At 33.3% G+C, this 9,322-nt stretch overlaps 1 long non-coding RNA gene across 1 annotated transcript; it reads right to left on the bottom strand.

The window, feature by feature from the left end:
* Nucleotides 1-2,245: 2,245 nt before the first annotated feature.
* Nucleotides 2,246-4,637, bottom strand: LOC140877077 (uncharacterized). Its single transcript, XR_012149228.1, has 3 exons — nucleotides 4,438-4,637; nucleotides 4,250-4,324; nucleotides 2,246-2,784 (listed from the first exon to the last, which is right to left on the bottom strand). It is a non-coding gene; the product is annotated as an uncharacterized lncRNA (long non-coding RNA).
* Nucleotides 4,638-9,322: the final 4,685 nt, after the last annotated feature.

The following is a 9,322-nucleotide window of genomic DNA, read 5'->3' as shown; positions in this document are numbered from 1 at the left end:
TATGTTTCTGGAAGATTGAAGTCGAACTTAAGGCGCGCCCGTGCGTGTTTTTGGAGCGCCCGCCCCGATCGCTGCCATCTCAGATTTTTATTATTTCGGGCAATTTTTATGGGCTTGATTTTGTGGGCTTTTGTGCACGCTATAAAAAGATTCTTTTATCAGACAATAGGGGGAGGAGCCGCCACACACAAATAAACGTACATATCAGAGTTGATCGTGAAGATTTCTGGAGAATCTTGAGCTTTAATTGAAGAACAAAGACGGAGATCGATAGTCCGGACACGGCATCGACGACGGATTTGTTTCCTTTATCTTTTATTTATTTTATTCTGAATATGTTTGGATTTTTGAACATGTTTTGTTTTATTCAGAATTTAGTTATGAACTAATTTTTTAGAGTCTAGAGGTCGGATGGAACCTGCTGTAGACGCTTTCATGAATTTTTGATTTTATTGAATTGAGTTTCTTCTAGATTAATTGTTTTTTTAAGAATTGATTGTCTTTTCAATTATCTGATCAATAATTGATTTGTAATATTTATTTGAAATCTGGCACTCGGGAGAGGAGATTTTGAATAGGACCATTAGAAATTACACTGTTAATTATTTATACAGCTCGGGAGAGTGTATAATTTTAACAGAGCTTTTAAAAAGAACATTGTTTTGTGATAGATCACTGCAAGTAGATTCTTAATAGGGATATTGGAATTGAATTGTAGTTGATAAAAATTATTTGTTGCTCGGGAGAGGGAAATAATAAACTTAAGTGTTCTTGGCTATTAATTGACTGGAATTCATGAAACTAAATTAATTAGGATTGATTGCTGTTGAAACCAGGTGAAATCTAAACCTCTAGACCATTATTCTCTGGTTGATATTTATCTGAAATTTGTGTGCGTGCTATTAAAAAATCATTAATTATTTTATTTTTTTGCAAATATCTCAAATATTGATTTTCTAGATAAAGTTTGGACTATTTTAATTACAAGCACTAAATATTTTCATTTTACTCCCTGTGGGATCGATATATGATTTTATCACTATATTAAAACTTGACACTCGTACGCTTGCGAGCATTTTTCACAACACCGTGGGATCGACTTGGACTTAATTCCTATATTATAACTTGACATCGTGCGCTTGCGAGCGAAAAACACGCAACATCAGCCATTTGAAGTTCGCACAATTAGTTTATCAATAGTCAGAGAATATTCAGTTGACAGTCTGTTTACCTCAACAGATAAAGTCTTCCGTACACTAACATTCTGCAACAACCGTTCCGCACTCATATTGTACTATTGCGGCAGAGAATGATGACGTGGCGCATACAAACAATGCAACGAGAATAATTTAGAGACATCAGATATTACTTAAAATTATGACCGTTGACACCCAATTCTATAAATAGGTGCATCGATTAGTTGAGGAAATCTCTCTCACAAGTATTGCATACGAACTCGTATTCTAAGAAGTCTATCAAGAAGCTTTCAAAGTTCTTCAAGCGAAACTAATCAAAACTCGAAGCACACACTTGCAGACTTTATCTGATCATTAAAGGATCAATTTGTGCACTTGTAATCGAGTTGTAATCTCTTTGTATTGAATTCAATCGAGAACTATATTTGTTGTCGTTGTTACTAGGAGTTTTGAGATAGGCGATTGTGTATAAGTTCTAGTCATTGAGTGGGATACTTTTGCAAAGTGTTGTAAAATTCAAAGTCTTCTAGTACTATCCTTTCGAGGAGGAAGAAATGGTGACGTAGGAGCTAGTATTGAAATCTCCAAACATCCAGAACATTTGACTGTGTCTTTCATTTCAGTTAGTGAACAGTGAAAACATATTAGAATCAAGAGAAGTAAATATAGCATTAAGGGCTTTGTTGTTCATATTCGAAGAAGCAGTTTCATCGGCATTCCAGTCTGTTTCTGGTTTGAGGAGAAAATCTCCTTCTCCATCAGTTCTCCTTGGTGGATTCCAGCCTTGTAGCACACGTTGCCAGACCTTTTCATCAATCGAATTGATGTAGACACGCATCCTGACTTTCCAGATAGCGTATTTGGATCCATCCAAGATTGGAGGACGTTGAGCAGTTCCTGAATAAGGTATCTCCATTGTGATGTCCTGTCAAACACAAAAACAGAATCACACTTAGTATCGTCAAGTAAATGTCTCTGACGCCACTTGTTAGGTTTGGACAGTCTGAAATCACAGAAATACCAGAAATAACTTTTTGACTTGAAGAGATTGTGTTATCTTTCAGTGTTGTCAACACTTCAAGAAAACACTATGCAGCGGAATAAATAAATAACGGTAAATAACACGAAGATATTTATGCACAAGTATTAAATACTTGTGCGATGCCTCATGGCGAAATAATCACTAGAAAATCAAATCAATTTACAAAACCCAACTAGTGATTGTTTATTAAAAATCTAATTTTCTCAACAGATTGAGAAAATAAATGACTTCCTAAAAACTAGTAAGAACTAGAATAATAAACCAATAGGAAGTTTTAAGCCGAAAAACAAAAACCAAGGATCCACTTTCAGAACAACACTTCACTCGTGTGTTCTTCAGTGTTTCCAACACTTCTCGAAAACACAGTGTAACAGCGACGAACACTCCAGAAATTCTTCAACAATCGATCTTCCAAGCTCCAGAATTTTCGTAGTGAATTATTTATGTATTTTGCTCTTAATGTTCCACTCTCTTGTCTCTCGTCTGTTCTGATCGGTCCATGCACTACATTTTATAGATCTTCAATATATTTCCATAAATAAGATCCTACAAAGCATGGAAACAATGTATAATCAGAAATCAAATAATTCCATGAAGTAATAATAAATATCACCAAATTTCAAAATTGTCTAAAAAAGACAAAACTCTAGAATTAAAAATTGAATGCAATTAGGAAATAATTTAAAAGGCACGACATGTTCTTTCACACACACACATATATATATATATATATATATATATATATTATTGCATATAACCGATTTTTGAAAAAAATATATATACAATGCAAAGAAATAATAGATTTAATATTTTCTACTTAATTTACCCTTTCCCTCGTACATAGTTGAAAATGTCATATAAACCAAAAATTTTGGTATAGTTTCTATCTATAACAACATTATATGCTGGTTTTTCTTTTTGTTGCTAACATTATATGCTGGTTTTACATATTCACTTCTTGTGAAACAAAGATCTACAAATTCAATATATTTACATCTTGTATAATTCTTTGTGTGGAAGTTGGATGTCATTGGCTTTGGAATGTGATATGATCTACAAACTGTAATATTCAAAAGGTAAATTCAAAAGACTGTAATATTCTAAGTTATCGTTATGTGTAAGAGGTCAAGTACACACAATGAAGGTAAATTAATATTCCTGAATTATGGATCCTGTAATTTACATTTTTTTATTTTGATATGTTAATAATGAATTTTCGTTTTCAATCTTGAAACTTGTTTTTTTTTTATTTTATTTATTAGAGACCATCCTGTTAGCGAGAAATTTCTTCTGTTGTGATCACAGATGGCGACATGTATTTTTGAAAGGCCACATAATATTCTAAAAAAATCACAAAGTTTCATTCCAAAATCTATGAAAATATCCATGTCGATCACATAAGTAATTTCTGATAAACAATATGGTCTCCGATCAAAGGAAAACACTAATCACTACAAAAAAAAAATTGCTACGATTTTTTGTAGCAAATTGTGTCGCAAATGTGGACTTACGACGCTTTTTCCAACGATTTTCGAAGGCATCGCTTAATAGTTCGTCGGGAACACATTGCTACAGTTTTCTAGAAACTGTCGCATTTTACGACGGTTTTGCAACGATTTTACCATACAAGACATTACTACGGTTTTTGAAAAACTGTAGCAATTTTGCTACGCTTTTTTAAAAATCTTTGTATTAAATTAAATTTCACTAAAAATTGAATTTATTCCTAACATGGAATAGAAACATGAATACATTGCGATCGGAAGAAATCTATTCCAAATACAAATATTGAATACAAATTTAATTTTTTTAGGGAAAGAAGTATAATTAAACAGTAAATGGTTTATTGGTAAAAATAATGTTAAAGTAAGATGAAATTCAGCAATACAATTGAGAAAGAATAAAATTTTTCTGGCGGCACATATTAAAAAATTAACGAATTTTAATTAATGAAATCAGTGCAAAAGCAGAAATTTCAAATCTTAATAAAAATTAGCAACTGTCAAAGTACCAGGGGCTTTTGTTCATCTGCATCGGCCAGCACAACGCTTGTATTTTTTTATTCTGGACATTGGGCGGCGGTGCGCTGTGGTTGTGACGGATGGAAGAGGACACATTAGAAAACCATTAATGAGAACCAAGAACAAAGAATTCCAAAAATAAATCTTTACTAAATCTGGGATTATAAGAGAAAAGTACCATCGATTGATTCGTAGCGTTAGAGAGCAGAATTTGGGAGAGGAAGCGTAAATCTAAAGTCGAAGAAACCTCAATAGCGTTGGGATAGTGGACGCAAAGAAGCCAAATTTGGGGAGGAAGCGTAAATCTGGAGTCGAAGAAACCTCAATAGTGGTGGGAGAGTGGAACCGAAGAAGCATCAATAGAGTTGGGAGAATAAGAGTGGAGTGGTGAGTGGGTGGATCATGAGAAATAAGAAATCAGAAGCAAACGTGAATGAGGGTCGGGGTAAAAATGGTATAAAAAATGGTGTCCTCACTTGGGTGATTTTTATAAGCCTCTAATCTTTTATAATATAGTAAAGATAATATAACTATGTAATATTGCTTGGAAAATAAAGTTATACTAGCTACACACGCACACACAACATGTGTGAAATATAATCTATAAAAAATAAAGGATAGTGAGAAAAGTGGAGAGAACATGGGCTTGAGTAGAGAAACTGAATTTAAAATGAGTCATGTAAATTACAATATTGTTATTCAATTATTTTTATTAATAAATAAAATTAAAGAGTATTTTAGTCTACACACATAAATTACCAAATCAGTAACAATAAGAGGTTGAGACTTTATTAAATAGTAAGATATATGTGTGTGTTATTGTTTCACAAATGGAAATTCCGTCCAATAACGAATAATAAAGAGTGTTTCAATAACACAAAAGTGATTATTGGATTTCAATTTTTTTAAAAAAATTAGTATTGTGTCTTACAACTATTGGCTATTTTCATTGGTTTTTTTTTTTTAATTTAATTGAAATAAAAAAATTGTTGGGATGTTGATTCTGTTTCTACAAAAATGATTAATAAAAAGTTAGTATTAGAATCACTTCTTTAAAAGTAGAAGTGCTTGCAAACAATCCCAAAATGGAATGAAGTAATAATAAAAGGACTAGTTTGAGTGTAGGAGAAATAACTTTTTAGGCTATTAATTTTTCCTATATAGGATTTTGATTAGGGATGGCAATGGGGCGGTTCGGGGACGGGGATGCCTTCTCCATCCCCATCCCCGAATTCAAATCCGATCCCCATACCCGCCCCAATCCCCATTAATTCTTATCGGGTATTCCCCATACCCATCCCCGCGGGGATCAAATCCCCATCCTCATACTCATACCCGAAAATATATATATTTATCTATATTATAAATAAATTTATATATATATATATATATATATATATGAATTAGTAAATTTTATTATATAAAAATATAAAAATTATTATTCAATTTTATAATAAAATACCTAAAATATTTTGATTCAAATTTTTTATTATAAAACTAACTTTTAAAATTAATAAAAATATTTTAAATACAAAATATTTCTATAAATAAAAATTAATATTTTAAAGAAAAATACTATGTATCAAAAATTTATTAAGATTATATATTGTTTTTAAATTTATCAAAATAAATAATATATATTTAGACTAATATAAATATTTTATATGTGTATGTAACATGAATGAGATTCAAATAATATTTTTATGTTATACAAAACTAAGCTATCATAAAAGAATGTATTATATATAATGTATAAAAAAATATATTAACGAAATAATAATAATACTTTAATTTTAATTTTTTAATAATATTTTAGATTTAATAAAATTTTATAATTAAAATATTTGTATTATTATTATTATTATTATTATTATCGGGGCAGGTTCGGGGATGGGGATAGCATCCCCATACCCGCCCCAATATATTTCGGGGATTTTTAAAAATTCACGAACCCGAACCCATACCCGAAAATACTCCCCCAAACCCGTTCCGTTTCGGATTTTCCCCGCAGGTACCCGAACCCGCGGAAAAAATTGTCATCCCTAATTTTGATTGGGTAAGTTTTTGAAGTTTAGTTTTGATGTATTATTTTTGATTTTTTTTTTGTTTGATTTCAATCTCATTTAATCAGAGTGTTGATGTGACACAAAAAAATATCAACATGACATCGAAAATTTTTTAATTATCAAATGTTATGTTAATAATTCAACTAAAATAACTAAAAGTTAAAAGTTATAGTCAAAAATTGAAACGTGAAAACTTAATGAACCAAAATCTAAGATGAAACAAAATAGTGAACCCAATTTTTTTCCCTTTTGGTTTATGTTGGATTTTGGAGAAATTATATTGTAAAATAAAATAATTTTATTTTGTTTGTTTTTTGATTTGGAAAGATGAATGAAAAATTACGTCAGAATTTATTTAAATTAATATTAAATTGGTTTATTTTAATTAATATATAATGTAAACTAGAGTATTTAGGAATTGAAGAAAAATGAATAATTATATTTTTTTCTTGTAATTTGTATTTTTTCTAATTTTGATTATATTAACTGTAAATTTTCATTTTTAATATCGTAATTTGTAGGTTTTTCATTTACATTCATGTTAAAAGTGAATTGTATTTTTACTACGATAATTTACATGTTTTTTTGCCCCCCCCCCCCCCCCCCCCCCCCCCCCCCCCCCCCCCCCCCCCCCCCCCCCCCCCCCCCCCGTCCCCACTATTTACTACAAAAAAAACGGAGATTTTGCTTGCAACGATTTTTAACATTTGCGACGGTTTTTAAAAACCGTTGCAAAAAATTTCAATGGTTTTTTAAAAACCGTCGCAAAAAATGGTACAATTTAATTAATCTTTGTTGGGATCGGTTCAGAGGGTAGAGAGGGGGGGGGTGAATACACTCTGAAACTTATTTTCTTTCTTTTCAAAATGATCAAGTGAAGTTTAGTTCACTTAATCTGTTTTCTCAACTTCTAAAACGGTTTGAACAACTTAAATAGTGCGAAAATAGTTCAGAGGTTTTAGTGATGCAAAAACAAGTTATAACACGATGTATGAGCAATATATAAGATAAATATGCAGTAAAGACTAAGGCACGATTTATGAAAGTTCGAAGGCTTAATCCTTCTACGTCTCCCCTTCTTCCACTTAGGAAGGAATTCACTAGAAGACTTTGGTTATTACAACGTCTTGCAATACACCCACTTCAGACTTAGGACTTATCCAATGCTTAATCCGAAACTCCTAGATTTACACAGATAAGATTCTCAGTTCTTATCAGACTGGTGGAAGCTTTCAGAGTAGCTTCAAGTCTCTTCAATAATGAATACAGTCTGGTTGAGCTTCTCAAACTGCAGAGCGGTCGAGAGGCTTGGAAACCCTAGGATGATCCTTGAAGATCATATATGTAAACTGTAGGCGAGGGTTTATTTGAGCAGCAAGTGAATGATCTTGTAAGTGTGCTCAAGTATTGCTTCAGTATATCAGATGAGGACTTCTGATAGTATTCAAGTGATTGAGTTGATTGAGATTTTTCGTGTTGCTTGTCTTCTTGTCACTTCTTGAGCAATCTTCCCTTTATATAGGTCAATCATCAACGTCTTTATTTTGAACGTTCTGATGCTGCATTGAATGCACATTTAATGCTTCATAAATGCATTGATGCTTCTGCATGAAGATCGTACACTTCTTTAAATGCAGACAACTTCCAGGGTCCAAAACTGGTATAAATGGTCGAATGCTTTATCTATAGCCATTCTGCGTTTTTGCCATTTTAGTGCAACCTGTTGTCTCGATGCAAGAGTTAACAGATCTTCTGATACGCCGGTTCTTCTTTTGATAAAAGATCTTGCAATGAACATCTTGTCACAAGTATTTGTCTTGAGATATCTTGATAAGCAGTTGGCATTCTACCGGTAGATAGATTTATCCTCTGCTGGTTTGAATAACCAGTCGATAGGCTTGTGACTGCAACCGATCGAGAGACAAAGGCGGTTGACAAGCTTCCGGTAGATAACTTGAAGGGTTTAGACGGTTGCGGTAGGAGTTGTAGTAGATTCCTGAAATACAAAAGATTGGCAGCACATTCCTATACAATGAGTTGTTGTTTGTTATCACCAAAATGTCGGATTCAAAAATTTCCCCCTTTTTGGTGATGACAAAACTTAAGTGCTCCGAAAACAATATGAAAGCATTAAAATGAACTTCATTGAGAGAATGAATTTCATTAATTACAATAAGCATTCTTATTACACCTACTGAAGAAAAACAAAAATGAGATACAGCTGCGATAAGTAAAGAAGAGACAAGTTGTTCATCTTTTGAACCAACTGGCTTCTCCTGACCTATCGCCTTCTCTTCTTCTTCTGTCGGCTTCTTCCTTTCTTCTGGATTCTTCTTCACGTCTTCTTGCCTCTGCTGCTCTTCGTTGCTCTTCTTCCCCCTTTTTGGCATCACCTTGGTTGAGTCGAAGGATGATCTCAGTGAGTTGAGTGCCAAGGCAGGTTGCATAGTATCAATTTTTGCATCTAGTTGAGCAATTAGAGTAGCTTGCATAGTGTCCATCCGATCATTCAACTGCCTATGAAGGTGGTTTTCGGATCTGACAAATTGTTCGGAGACGGTAGAGAGCGTTTGGATTTGAGTGCGATGATGGGCAGTGATCTCTTTGGACAGATGAGCAAGGTCTCTAGACACGGTCTCAAAATGCCGAATCATCATCGTGCGTGAATTGTCAACCCATGAGGATGTGTTTGTGATGGTTTGTGAAACGGATCGAACTGTTTGCATGAGCTCATGAAGCCTATTTATCAATGTGTGATCCAGAGCTGCTGCCATGGCTTCAATATATGAGTCATCAGTCTGAAGCATTTGACTCTGTGTGTCATTCCTTGGTGAAGCCGGGCCAGACTCAAGATGATGTGATGCTGGTGATCTGGCTGGTGAGCTAGCTGATGAACCTTCCAATAGTGGTACAGTTGGAGATGTAGGGGTCTCGACTGCAGCCAAGATGGTTGGTGGAGTAGCAGGATCAGCACTCGGTTCATCCATTAGGAGATCT

Source organism: Henckelia pumila, chromosome 2 (assembly GCF_033568475.1).
Source record: "Henckelia pumila isolate YLH828 chromosome 2, ASM3356847v2, whole genome shotgun sequence".
In the NCBI taxonomy this organism is placed as follows: domain Eukaryota; kingdom Viridiplantae; phylum Streptophyta; class Magnoliopsida; order Lamiales; family Gesneriaceae; genus Henckelia; species Henckelia pumila.
Note: the sequence above shows the minus strand (reverse complement) of the source record. Positions and strands in the feature narration are given on the sequence as shown.